The sequence below is a fragment of the Heliconius melpomene genome, chromosome 15, assembly GCF_056956725.1.
Source record: "Heliconius melpomene rosina isolate 202511_hmr_F chromosome 15, ASM5695672v1, whole genome shotgun sequence".
Taxonomy (NCBI): domain Eukaryota; kingdom Metazoa; phylum Arthropoda; class Insecta; order Lepidoptera; family Nymphalidae; genus Heliconius; species Heliconius melpomene.
The window spans coordinates 1,680,251-1,694,998 of record NC_140403.1 but is presented as its reverse complement, the minus strand read 5'-3'; the positions used below and the strand labels follow the sequence as shown (position 1 = coordinate 1,694,998).

Sequence of the window (14,748 nt, the reverse complement as noted above, 5' to 3'; positions counted from 1 at the left end):
TTGTAACGGGATATAAACTTTGCACTCAACCCAAGCAAGCTTATTGCAAAAATTGTACCTACTAGTACATTATTTTTCTTTACACGATAGAAATTTCCAACGTAAGCTGGTCTTAACAAATGACATAACATTCCAGTATTTCTTAAAGCTACTCAAAACTCCGTTAAGTACTGCAGCACGAGGCAAGATAACTATCACCATTGTTCTGCGTCTTTATAACTCATCTTTCGTGATTTATAAACGTATTATAACGTCAGGATTACATTATCCCTTCAAAAAGCTTGAAATGTTATTTTAGTTGTATCTATATCTATACTTAATAGAATAAAGCTGAAGAGGTTGTTTGGTTGAATGCACTAATCTTAGGAACTACTGGTTATATAAAAATAAAATGTGCAGATTTTAATTTTAACAAAACTTAAAGCCGTGGTTAATTAAAATTGTGTCATGACACATGTGTTATGTGTCATACATAGTTCTTAGTTATATTTATTTGACCACGGTGGCGAAAACGCACGTAAAAGCTAATTCATAATATCTGATAAATTGTTAAACATTCTGAAAATTATTTCAACATATTAATCATAATTGTTGGACGCGGAGTTTAGTGGCGGAATATTCACTTCTATTCGGATAAATTGATATTAAGAGACATTGTATGTTGAATAGCGAAACTCAACGCCGCACTATGTTTTAAATATTAATATAAAGTTACACAAAATAATTTAGTTACAATATAAATTCGAATAATAAAATAAAATCAAATCTCAAATTGATAATGTAGATTATATACTATTATATCGACGTCGATATATGTATGTATTGCCTAACTTAATAGTACCCCTTGTGTGACGTCGGTGTACACCATCCAACTTATTTATCAAATCTGTGCCATAATTTGAACTTAAATCGGAACAAAGAATAGAGAAATCAGTAGAAATGTTTGATAGTTATATTTGTTAGTAGCAACTAGCTCGCGGCCCCGCCCGCTTGCATTCCACAATTATTTATTTAAAATTAAATTAAAATTACGCACACAGCAGGGTAAAGGATAATTTTCAAGATTCTGAATAGAGGAACATCCCGAATTCAGAATCTTGAAATTTGGTGCGTCTTATAGCACAGTTAATGGAAAAGTTCAAGGTATTGCATAGAAAAAAATTATTACAAAATTATATTTGTAGTTCAATACATATATAATGAGTGCAGTATACTTAAGTTTGTCAACTAACTTTAGTTGTACTTCCTTTTCCTAGTTGACCTACAATCCTGAAATTTGTATGAAGCCTCGGTGAGCGAGTCCGACTCACACTCAATCTGTTTTTTTAAAATATTGCAGGAGATTTATAGAAGTATGCAACGCCTCCAGAATTCAACGAAAATTCGGGAACGGAACTACGTATATATGAGGAATATTTCGTAGTTGATGTTTCCGTATATATTGACGTATTTAACTAAATGAAGAGCAAATACTTCTCAAAATCGAATAAAAAATTAAATATTAAATCAATTCACGTAAACCTGATTATTCCAATCTTTCTTCAATCCAACGATATTACTGGCAACACTTATCTTGTTTAAAAAATTAAAAACATAGGCATCAGCGTAATCGTTGCAATAATTTTCTTTTTTACATAGAATAACATTTATTACATAGCCTGTGGGGAAAAACATAAGTTGTTGAGGGTATCATTATTGTTAATAACTCAATAAATCTTACATCCCGTTGACAGTAGGCATATCCTAAAACGTCTACATACTGAATACGGCACGTATTTTACATAAAAATGTGTAATTAGAGGCAACTTAAAGTATAAATGTTTAGATTCTATCGTTCTAGACATGTTTATATGAAGTGATTTCCTTCGCACTGAATTCCTTGAATAAAATATCAGTTAGAGCAAATTAACTATAACCAATCATGTCGAGCCATATCAATACAATTTTTTTGTAATGGCTTATATCGGTTAGCTGTGCCTTCTTCTCGTATGTTGTTGACGGGCAATTAGTAAAATAGTCCTCTGGCAAGAGGTTCAAATTTTGTGAATTTTCTAAAAAAAAGTCATTTTCTTCCCTAAGTGTGGAATTCTATTCTGGAAATATTAAAAGTAGACGTACAAATATAAAATTAGACACGAGGCCTTGTAGGTTTAATACTCATTCGAGGTAAGGAGGCGTCGTTGAGTTCCACCACTCCAGAATCGGTGAAAAGTGGGGAACGGAAATGACTTTATAGGAACGGAGCATCTTAACACTAGGTTCCCAGATTCCCTCTGGCTACCCTGACTATGTACTTGATACAGCATGAAGCTTTTATAGATATAACACATAACTACTCCTATTGTAAATGGAATTTTGCTACGACGTTTTTTTATGAATGCAGTAATTTTTGATGAAGTTTGAATTCTAATAAGATATTTATACTCAAAAGTATTAACTTTACTTTTTATTCATTATAAATTTTAAAAAGTCCTATTTATCAGCATGCCGCATATAAAAGTGCTAATAGAAATACTAGTTTGAGCGCAATCAAGCTATAAACCAGCGTGTGTTTGCAATAGTCTTAGCAGTTAGACTTGCAAAGTATCCAGGTGACAAATTTAATTGAGAACCAATAGGACGTTAAATTCTTAGGATGTTTTCAATATCCAGTCAATTTTAATGAAATATATAGGATGTGTTTGATTGTACACGGTATTAGTGGGTTCAAATTCATTTTTTAAGCTTCACGTTTTATCTCTATTTTAGCAGTCAGACAGAATGAAGCGTTTAACGCTACGGTCTCGCACCTTTTTCGCCTCATCTACTGTCATCGAGTCAAATTCTACTCGGGATGATAATCATAATCCATGGGTTTTGCCAGTTTTAATAATAATAGGTTCCCAGGGTAGCTTGCGACGAGCTGGTGAATGGCAACCCAACGGACCTGAGACCTCCGGAGGGGAATTTTAATATATCCTCCGCCTCATACCTTTATTGGCCGGCAGAGTCTCTCAATATCAAATAAAAAATAAAATATTAAATCAATTCACGTAAACCTGATTATTCTGATCTTTCTTCAAACCAACGATATTACTGGCCGGCAGAGTGGAGCATAAAGATAGAACGGTGGAACTGCTCAATTTGCATAATAGTGGGGAAACCCGCTCACGAGCTCCCCGTGATGATTAAACCGGTGCACACCTCTCTAAACCTCTAGCCGAACACGCCGATGTGTCATGGACGTAATATTTGAATGGCATTTATAGAAAAATAAATGATATCTAGAAGAAAATCTCCAAATTATTATTTTTGGTTAGGCAGTACAAAATTCAATAGCTTAGAAAGCGTAATCATCATCAACATCAGTTTCTGAAATTTCTTGTTCTGTGATATTGGGACGACTAATCTAGCGCAAGTTATTTTTTCATCTCACCTATGGCCTAAGAACGCAGAATTCTATAGTAATCGACAGTCCTTCTTTTTCTTGTCGATCTACTTTTCTACTAAATACCTACAAAAAATACGAAATAAAAATATATGGAACTATATGCATATTAGCAATAAAAATTATAAACAAGAACCAAACAAACAATAATAAAGGCATAACTTCAAGGTATTCCGCACAAAGCAGGATAGGCAGAGGGAACCTAATGTTAAGACACTCCATTCCTCACTTTCCAAATTATGGAGGCATTGCGTATTGAGTAGCGAAACTCGACAAAGTGATCCTATAGATTTCTATTTTTACCTTTTAAGGTATGGAGCCTTAAAACCCACAGTGTTTCACGTATAACAACTGAACGATAAGATGTCTTACAAACCTGACACCCATGACGCCGGTTCAAATATATCATAAGCAAAACTAGCTTCCATTAAAAAGAAATAATATGTTAAAATATACAATTTACAGAATTAATGTTACATGTTTACTAGAAGGTCTATTAGATGTTAAAAACAAACTGTCGTATTTTCTTTCAGCCGGCATTCTTAGCCCAACTCCAGCGGCAGGCACCGACTAAGTGAGTGCATACAATAAATTATTCATATAAGTAGAATGCCACCGCCGGTCAATATGTATAAGTTTAGTTTAATTAAATGCTATGTCTTCCTTTACAAATGCCGGTTGAGCTAATTGATTCAGAAATTATTGAATTATCTTTTATTATTAAACGTCAATAAATACAATAGCGCAGTTGTTGAATGTTTGAGGAGTCCAGGTAAAAACGGAACCCTTATAGGATCACTTTGTAGTACGTCTGTCCATCTGCCAATTTATATTTTGTTTTTGTGTGCAATAAAATACAATGTATTGTATTACATAGTATTATGTAAATTTATATTTTGTAAAATAATTTTAAAAAAACTGACTTCACCCGGATCCCATAATCAGAACCTCACCTAACTCTCATCAATCTACTCTTAAAATTTATCCTTTTCAATATATATATATTTAATGTTGAATGCAATAAAAGAATATTATATAAAAAAATCGTCGAAATCGGTTGATGTGATATGTCGCTCACATATTTAAAATTAAGACAGCATATGCAAGTTTAAGATTTATGTGATTTTCTGATGGATAACATAGTCAGAAATGGACCAAATTAAAATGGGACCACACGGGGAGCACCAGCTTTCAAAGAAAAAAGTATCATCAAAATCGGTTCACCCAGTCAAATGTTCTGAAGGGGCAAACATAAAAATACATCGAAATAATAACCTCCTCCTTTTACAGAAGTCGGTTAATAAGAGAGTACGATTAGTATGATTATTTTGCGAGGATGGATATTTGTTCTTTCACGGAAATACTACTGTACAACATAAGATACAATTTATTTAAACATTTTGTATAATTTGGCTATAATGTAACAATAAGTTTAGGCGGGCGAAGCCGCGTTTGTGTCGGTAGTGTAAAAATAGGTGCTCGAAGTGAAACGTCACTAACGGAACCACCTAATCTAGAACCCTAGATCCTAATCAGTGCGTGCTGTCAAAAATTAATGGTCGAGCAATCCATCTCCGTCGGACGACCATCGTAAGGCCGATGTCACATGCAGCGTAGATATGTATATTTTAATTGAGTATTTTAGTTTTCTATAAATATACATCTTTTGGGCTTTGCCGCCGTCGGGTAGTAAAAAAAGAACAGTCGAATTGATAACCTCCTTTTCTTACAGAAGCTGGTTAAAAACAACTTCCCGCTTTTTCCCGTTTAACACGGTAAGTGGATATTGCGTGGTAAGTTGCTGAACTCAACGACTGACTACACTAATCTCGCCAGAGGAGAGCTTCTTATATCTATAAGAACAGATTCCCTGGCTTGCCGACACACGGCGTTCAATTCCACCGCCATGTCTGTACGGTAATCAGAATTTAAAGACATGTAAGTATCTTTATCACTAGCTTTCTTTGCCTATACTAAAGCAATTTAAAACGTTCTTAAAAAATGTTTGTTTCTTAATATTTTCCTTTCTTGACTCTGGCATGAAGGCAAAAGCCCGGTGTTGAGTTTCGCCACTCAACATGCATTGCCTCGAAAAATTCGACGATAAGTGGGGAACAGAGTGACTTAAGACTAGGTTCCCTCTGCGTACCCTGCTGTATGCGAAGCTGAATTAATATTTTAATAAAAATTATTCAAAAACTCACATGGATTTCAAGCCGAATACATTGGAACTTTTAAAGCAGGCAGTATAACGAACGTTCCGAGTTTGGTATGCGAAGCGCGCTGATTTACATCTTAACTTGGTGATCTAAGACCAAATATACTACTGTAGAAATTTGTAATATTATGTATAGTAAAAAAAATATTCAAAATTATATTTTTTGCGTAGGTAGATCCTGGGAAAAAAAATATCTATCCTATCATAATCTTCCTATTGAATAATTCCATCTATTCGTAAAAACCGCATGAAAATCTGCGCCGTAGTTATTGTGTACAGACAGACTTGGACGATGATTATGTTTTAGTATATTTATATATAACTAGCGGACGCGCGCAGCTTCGCTTGCGTATTTAAGGGTGAATTCTAATAACCCATGAAACATGTGTTCAATGAAATATTTTTAAGAGTCTAAATTTCAAATTTTATAAAAATCGGTGGCGATTTAAAGATTTTTCCATACAAACTTTCAACCCCTTATTTGCACCCTTAGGGGGTGAATTCTAGAAAACCATGAAACATGTGTTCAAGGGTCATAATCAGAAAAGTGGACATTTTCGAATTCGTAACGTAACTGATAAGTAACAATACTGATAATGTTTGTTACGAAACTGATGTTATAAGGCATTATACACAACAAAATAAGAATATTATATGAATAAAACTATTGGTTTTTTTTATTTAATGAGACACAAATTAAAATTTTAAAGATTCAATCGTTGAATTAATAGATTATAAATGTAAGAAAACATAACAAAGTGACAATATTAACTATATAATAACGCTAGTTCGTAACGTAATAAACTTATATTTCTAGTTAGAAATCACAAAGTTAATGATAAAATTAAACCCACTTTAAAATATATCAAAATTTGAGTCGTTATCACGGGAATTAAGTTGAATTCTTTGTAAGTGTTTATTTCGCATATCTTCATTAATAGGATTGGTCTGTTTAAGACGTTCTCTATATCTTTTTTGTCTATCAGCATTTGACATAGGAGCCATGACGCTTACTGAAAATAAAAAATAGTTATCAATAGGTATTTAATAATATTTCATGTATATTGTCTAGTACAGAACCTATTTGTTTTTAAATAAAAGCCTCACCCGCTTGAGCTACATATTTATTAATGCACTATCTCCAGAGAAAAAAAAAAATTACAAAATCACAACTAATTTCAGGAAGAATAAAAAAATGTTTTTAACTAAATCGGTTAAGCCGTTCTGAGATAAGCGTGCACAAACACATTAAACAAACAAGCAAACAGACAAAAAACTTAAAAATCATTATTTTTGGTTACTTCACGTTATCAAAAGTCACTAATTATTTTTTTCATATGCCAGCATTTTTTTTTATATACATAATCTTCCTATGGTAACGTAATTATGAACTAGGCTTCATATTTTCTCAGTTCCGTTACGTAACGAAATATAACAAAATTGAGAATAAAATCTGAGAAATTCTAACCTTTTTAAATATTTGCTCATAAGCCACGTGTTGCATGTGCAAGCACTGAAGTTCTTTTTTGAGATTTTGTAAAAAGACGCAAATAACATAAACAAGAAAACGAAATTATAGAATACTTACCAAAATAAAAGCCGTTTATAACCCTGAGATGTAATTTCACGCATTCCCTCTAAAACATTTGAACCCCTCAACTGCTGCGAGAACACTACTGGTTGTAGTTACGACAGCATTGACTTCAAGAATTATGGTGCCACAATAAAAAATAATATTAAATATCATTCAAAATAATTGCGTTCATAATTTAATTGTACGTTACTAGTCCTGAGTAACAAAAAGACAATATTTTGGGACAAATTTACTTAACTAATATATACTATTTACTAAATAATATATCAATAAAAGTAGTTCTATTTAATATTATGCATAATGTAAAGTAATATAAACACATCTGAAATCAAATAAAACCATAAATATTCGTAACAAATCTATTTTTAAAAAGTAAAGTGGTGAATGGGACACGAAAAATTGTATGGAAGCATTTTGAAAGGATTTTTGCAACTAACAAAAAATACTATTATTAGCCATAATACATTTAAAATATTACAAAAATCTTTAAGTTAATAAGTAAATTTATCTTAAATGGCAAAATATTTAAGCTATCTTTAAAATTGTATTTTTAAAACGCATTCAAAGTAGCGGGACAAGAAAAGACACAAAATGGTCACTTTTTCTGATTATGACCCTCTGGGTCATAATCAGAAAAAGTGTCCTTTACGATAAATTACTCCTCCTACTCCATTTACGATAAATTTATTTATTAACTTAAAGATTTTTGTAATATTTTAAATGTATTATGGCAAATAATAGTATTTGTTGTTAGTTGCAAAAAACCTTTCAAAATGCTTCCATACAATTTTTCGTGTCCCATTCACCACTTTACTTTTTAAGAATTGATTTGTTACGAATGTTTATGGTTTTATTTGATTTCAGATATGTTTATATTACTTTACTTTATGCATAATATTAAATAGAACTACTTTTATTGATACATTATTTAATAAACAATATATATTAGTTAAGTAAATTTGTCCCAAAATATTGTCTTTTTGTTACTCAGGGCTAGTAACGTACAATTAAATGATGAACGCAATTATTTTGGATGGTGTTTAATATTGTTTTTTGTTGTGGCACCATTATTCGAAAAGTCAATGCTGTCGTAGCTACAACAAGTAGTGTTCTCGCAGCAGTTGAGGGGTTTAAATGTTTTAGAGGGAATGCGTGAAATTACATCTCAGGGTTATAAACGGCTTTTATTTTGGTAAGTATTCTATAATTTCGTTTTCTTGTTTATGTTATTTGCTTCTTTTTACAAAATCTCAAAAAAGAACTTCAGTGCTTGCAGATGCAACACGTAGCTTATGAGCAAATATTTAAAAGGGTTAGAATTTCTCAGATTTCATTCTCAATTTCGTTATATTTCGTTACGTAACGAAATTGAGAAAATATGAAGCCTAGTTCACAATTACGTTACCAATGTTTTCTTATATATGTTTATAATAAAATTGTATCGAACCGGTGCTTGTATATGGAAGATATGTATATAAGAAAAAAAAATTGCTGGCATATGAAAAAAACTATTAGTGACTTTTCATAAAGTAAAGTAACCAAAAATAATGATTTTTAAGTTTTTTGCTTGTTTGCTTGTTTGTCTGTGTTTGTGCACGCTAATCTCAGAAACAGCTCAACCGATTTAGTTAAAAATATTTTTTATTCTGCCTGAAATTAGTTGTGATTTTGTTAATAATAATTTTTTGATAAATATTTTTGTATTTTCAGTAAGCGTCATGGCTCCTATGTCGAGTGCTGAAATACATAAAAGATATAGAGAACGTCTTAAAAAGACCAATCCTATTAAATAAGAAGATATGCGGAATAAACACTTACAAAGAATTAAACTTAATTCCAGTGATAACGACTCAAATTTTGATATATTTTAAAGTGGATTTAATTTTATCATTAACTTTGTGATCTCTAACTAGAAATATAAGTTTATTACGTTACTAACTAGCATTATTATATTGTTCATATTGTCAGTTTGTTATGTTTTCTTCTTACATTTATAATTGAATTGATTGAATCTTTGATTGATTCAACGATTGAATCTTTAAAATTTTAATCTGTGTCTCATTAAATAAAAAAAACAATATTTTATTCATATAATATCCTTATTTTGTTGTGTATAATGCCTTATGACATCAGTTTCGTAACAAACATTATCAGTGTTGTTACTTATCAGTTACGTTACGAATTCGAAAATGTCCACTTTTCTGATTATGACCCAAATTAAATACTTTTAAGAGTCTGAATTTCAAATGTTATAAAAATTGGTGCCGGCTTAAAAAAAATTCTATACAAACTTTCAACCTCTTATTTGCACCCTTAGGGGAAGAATTCTAGAAAACCATGAAACATGTGTTTAATTATATACGTTTAAGAGTCTGAATTTTAAATTTTATAAAAATTGGTAACGATTTAAAAAAAAACCTATACAAACTTTCAACCCCTTATTCGCACCCTTAGGGGGAGAATTCTAGAAAACGATGAAACACGTGTTCAATTAAATACTTTTAAAAATCTAAATTTCAAATTTTATAAAAATCGGTGATGATTTAATTTTTTTTCCATACAAACTTTGAACCCCTATTTCACCCCTTTAGGGTTAAAATTTTTCAAAATCCCTTCTTAGTGGATGTCCAGATTATGACAGTGAACATCTGTCCAAATTTCACGTTTCTACCATCAGCGGTTACGGCTGTGCGTGCGTCTTACCTCAGTCAGTGAGGACAAGTCCTTTTATATATATAGATATAAGAACCATATAACGTATTCTCAATTTATAACCTAAGATTAATGTACAATGAATACTTCTAACAAATTATAAAAAATAATGCCATTTTTCAAAAGCTGTATTTTCACACACGAGTAAGGCCTTGATAGTGAAATTTTTGCATGAAAATAAAATAAATTATGTTAGCGCTAGTATAAAGTACTGGTTTTTGTTTATTAGGCTATAAATTATTATAATTGATGTATTCATAGTACTATTTCTGTTTGTTCCTATTTGAAAAAAATCTTGCTTCATTAACGGAACTTGGCACATCTTTTTATTCTTATAAAAATACAAAGTCGAGGTATACTGAACGTTTACATCAATTAAACAAACGATACAAAAATAAACAAAAACAATCTTGCGTGAAATGTTGCGTAAAAAATAAAAAAATAGTATATTTAAAACGATCATTTTATATATATTAAAAGAAAAAAAAAATAGAAATTCTTATCGCATTCATTTTTTTCGTAATACTAGCGAAATGATATAATATTATTCACGCCGCAATTTCCTTCTTTTTTTATTTAAATACAAAGCTTTAAATATCTATCGTGATTTAATTGATTTCATAAATATTAATTTCAATGGTATGCATGCATTTAATTTGCATGTGCCTCACTCACTTGGTTACTAGTTCGAATACAAATTAACAGAAATTTACTTTTTACCTTGCTGTTCACTATAGTAGAATACAGTGTGTGTTCTATCACGAGTGAGTTCTATCACGGTTGCCATCAAAAAAAGTGTTCTATCACATAATCATGATAGAACCATTTTTGTATTTTTGTAAAGTAAATGGCAAATAAAGAAAGAAACAACATACCATTAAGTGTGCTCTATCTAGTTAGTTATATAAAAACATAAGGAAAAAACTAAACTACCTACTCACCATTCAATGTAATGGAAACCCACCCCCTTCATTGGACGTTGCGCCCAATAAGTACTAACCGTGACGAGACAGTTCATAGATAATCATATACTATTTACTTATGTATGTATAAAGTATCAATGTCTATACATATTGATTACATATATTTATACAACCGTGAAACATACGAGGGTAAATTTTTTTGCCAAATCAATAGTCGGTCATTTGAATATTTCCTATAAGTAGAGGAGCCATTGACGCGTGAAAAACGCGTTGCCCTAGCAACGTCATATAATAATAACGTCTATATATAAGCCACGTCGTAGTGTGTATAAGTTATATTTTGTGAATTTAAAGAATTTAATGCGTTTTATGTATAGATATAAAAGAGTATTAGGGTATGCTGCAAAAGAGAATGCCCACTTTTGTATGGGGTTGCGTAACTTGCGTCAACCCAAATTTACTCTCAACTAGTCTAGTAATATTTTGGAAAAGAAAAATATATTCGATTATAAATTATATCGATATTATATTCAAAAAAGTTAAAAAACACCTGATCATATTATTTATCAATATTTAATTATATGACTTTTAGGCCTTTTAGGCCGCACTTAAGAAGTGCACAATATGAAGAAACTTTTTGAGTCATTTTTAACTAGTAACTAGGCGCTATGAGCGGTGGTCGGCGTTCACTAATATTTGGACAAAGGAGTTCGAGTCACTACCTCAATAGGCCACAACTCAAGAGTCACTATCTGCACGCTTTCAATAGTAATTAATAACAATGACTCAATCTTCAAAAAGCAAATATATCTATAGTTAGTTCTTTGATTATGGCATTCCGAACGTGCCAGTTGAGCACATATAACTTTGCCACGTTGTGCGGAGAAGACACGAAGGAGATTGTACGGTAAAAAGAGAAAATATATGATGCTACAGTAGGAGAATGCGTGGTAAAAAAAGATCCAATTAAAAATTACCTTCGCCTATAAAAAAGAAAATTTAAATTAACATATACTACCTATATAGCATCTACTGTTCTGAGGTAGCAAACATAAAAAAAAATAACGTAAAAAGGTTAGAAGCATTCATTTTAATTATTTTGCGTTATGCTCTTTTAAACTTCGACGGTAGTTAAAGGAAGATAATTCGATCATTGTCAGTTTACTTAGGTAAATATTAATTGTAAACGGAAATTTATTTTGTAATTTATATATAAAACAAATTTCCGAAGAAAATTGTCTCTTTTTAATGAAGTTGAAAATACAGCTTAAATACCAATACCAATAATAAATATGCATAAAAACATATTTTTTCATAATAGTATATCTGTGACGCAATACGGTACGGGATAAGGGTAATCTTTTAAATATGAAATAGTAAAAAATATTAAATTGTTCTAATTTTTCTTTATTTATAAGTAGGTATATGTTTTTTTTATATTCATAAAGCACCAATGTAATATATTTTTTCGTATATTTAATAAAGTTTCATGTATTTACTGAGAATCAAGAGTGGAATTATTTAATATTCATTTTTCTGGAGTTCGTTCGTGAGAATGCGTATATAGTCTCTTATACATATCTTTTTTTTTTCGTACATATGTAGGTACCTAATTTTTATCAATAGTCGAAGGTTTCACAAAAATATTTTATTGTATTAACTATGAAATTTTAAGCAAAATGTTGACCTTATAAGCTTTAAAATGCCTAAAAACTTTTTTAAACAATAGGCAACAAGCTTTTGCCTGAAACCGTATTTCAAACTGATATTCACAAACAATTGAAAAATAAACGGCTAATGTCTCACTTACCACCGACTAAGTAAACAATGAAATTACAAACACACAATTACAAACGTATATTTAAACAATTTCTTGAATATTCACTAGAATTATTAGTTACTGAACAATTTAGCTAGAAATTATTCCTATTTATTCCACCCTGGACAGGCAGGTGGCCTGCGGTCGACTCGGCCTTTTTGATGTCCATATTGGCGACCCTCGTTGACCGTTACCGAGGCGTCCTGCTGTCCACGTCTATTACAAATAGTGAAAAACTTTATATTTAATGATCACTTATTATTTGTTTTTAATTAGACACGTTAGCAGTAGTTCAGAAATGAAATTGTGTCAGGAAAAATGTTAGTTGAGATATAAATAGTGTCATGGAAAATATGAGAGAGGCCGTCGTGGCGCAGGGGCCTCAAGAATGCGGCAGAAAGTGGGGAACGGAGTGTCCTAACACTAGGGTTCCCTCTGCCAACTTTGCTGTGTACGGGATACAGCGTGAAGCTAATGGAAAATATGATGGACTGGACTTGTATGTACGTAACGGCGTTTGGAACTATCGTAGAACTTATCTAAATTCGTAGGGAACGGAATTTCCTATTTTAAAATCTAAGCACAATGTTGCAGGCGACGACTAGTATTGTCGTTCGGGTCAAGTGGGAACCTTTAGTATCTCACTGTAAATTGGAATACTGAAATAGGGGAAATAAAAATAATATTTCGCAATAAGCGTCTCTAATATTCTCGTCGTATAATATTTTTTGTGGGCGGAAAGCAGAGTGTTTTTTTCATTCCCACGAGTAGTAATCGAACCGACAACTGCACCACGATGACCTCATTTATTTTGTGCGATATGTACGAGTATGCCTATTTCAAAGTAAAAAATAAATAAATAATTAAATTATTTATAAAATAACAACTAGAGGACTGTTATCCATTAAAATTATAATCGATTGCCACCTGCGTAATAAACAGATGATTATCTTATACATATTGTTTATTAATTGAAAAGTAATATGACACATATTTTTCTACTTAAACTATTAACCTGATGATATAAACAGTGCCCAGGCGATGTAAAGTCGTATTTTATAATTAATTTATCTTCATTCACGTTCAAATAAATGGAGTTTGAAATTAATTTATCAGTGACAGGAACATTTATATTACTGTACGCGGTTGAGGCTTTAACATGTACTTACTTACTTATATATAAGACACTCCGCAATTCTAAAGGCATTGTGTGGAGCTGAACGCCGCACTTTTTATCGACACTACAATGTTCACCCTATTGTCGTTCAATTTTTTTCATTTCCTCGAGTGCATAACAAACCCACAAACTGATGCTTTTACAGTCACACGCTTTTCCTGCACCATGACTGGCCCCTACCAATATATCATGTAAAAAAAATATTCCGACTAATTGAGACTCTCATTTTTTTTGAAAGTCGGTTAAAAATAAAATAAATTAAACTCACCAAACTATATTGACGCACTGTCAGTGTCACAGCGACGCGTTCTTTGCTGAAACAATCGTAAGGCTGTAATTAATGAACAAAAGATTTTTTCTTTATGAAAACAGACAAGGCAAACGAGTGTACGTGTCACCTGATGGTAAGAGATCATCACCCCCCACGACTCTGTTCGATGGTGCGTGCGGAATTGAGTGTCTTAAAAGTAGGTGACCCCCGTCGATTTGCAGAGAAAAGTCTGAACCTACTTTTTAACCTTTATAAGTAGGTACTAGTATAATATATCTATTATATTATATCTTATCTAATTCATGAACTTATCAAATTTATGGAAACACATAACTCTATTTCAACTAAAATAGGTAAATTGCCAAATAGAACTAGAAGCAAACATAAGTAAATAAATAACATTTGGAGACATTTTTAGAGACATTGGAGTTGTGTGGCATAAGTCCATGCCGCGCTATTTCTACCAGAGTACGTAAATGAAAATAAATATAATCATTCCCCCGAATGGGGATTGAATCCACAGCCATCACACTTACAGTCAGACGCTATCCTACTATGCCACGGCGACCTCAGATATTTAGATATTTATATTTTTTAAAGTGTTATT

At 31.6% G+C, this 14,748-nt stretch overlaps 1 long non-coding RNA gene across 1 annotated transcript in view; it reads right to left on the bottom strand.

The window, feature by feature from the left end:
* LOC146531235 (uncharacterized) overlaps window positions 1–14,748 on the bottom strand; it is a 157,617-nt gene that overhangs the window by 121,630 nt on the left and 21,239 nt on the right. The window contains exon 2 of the long non-coding RNA XR_014878776.1: window positions 14,139–14,184. This is a non-coding gene — a long non-coding RNA (uncharacterized LOC146531235). The remainder of the gene's footprint in view (window positions 1–14,138; window positions 14,185–14,748) is intronic.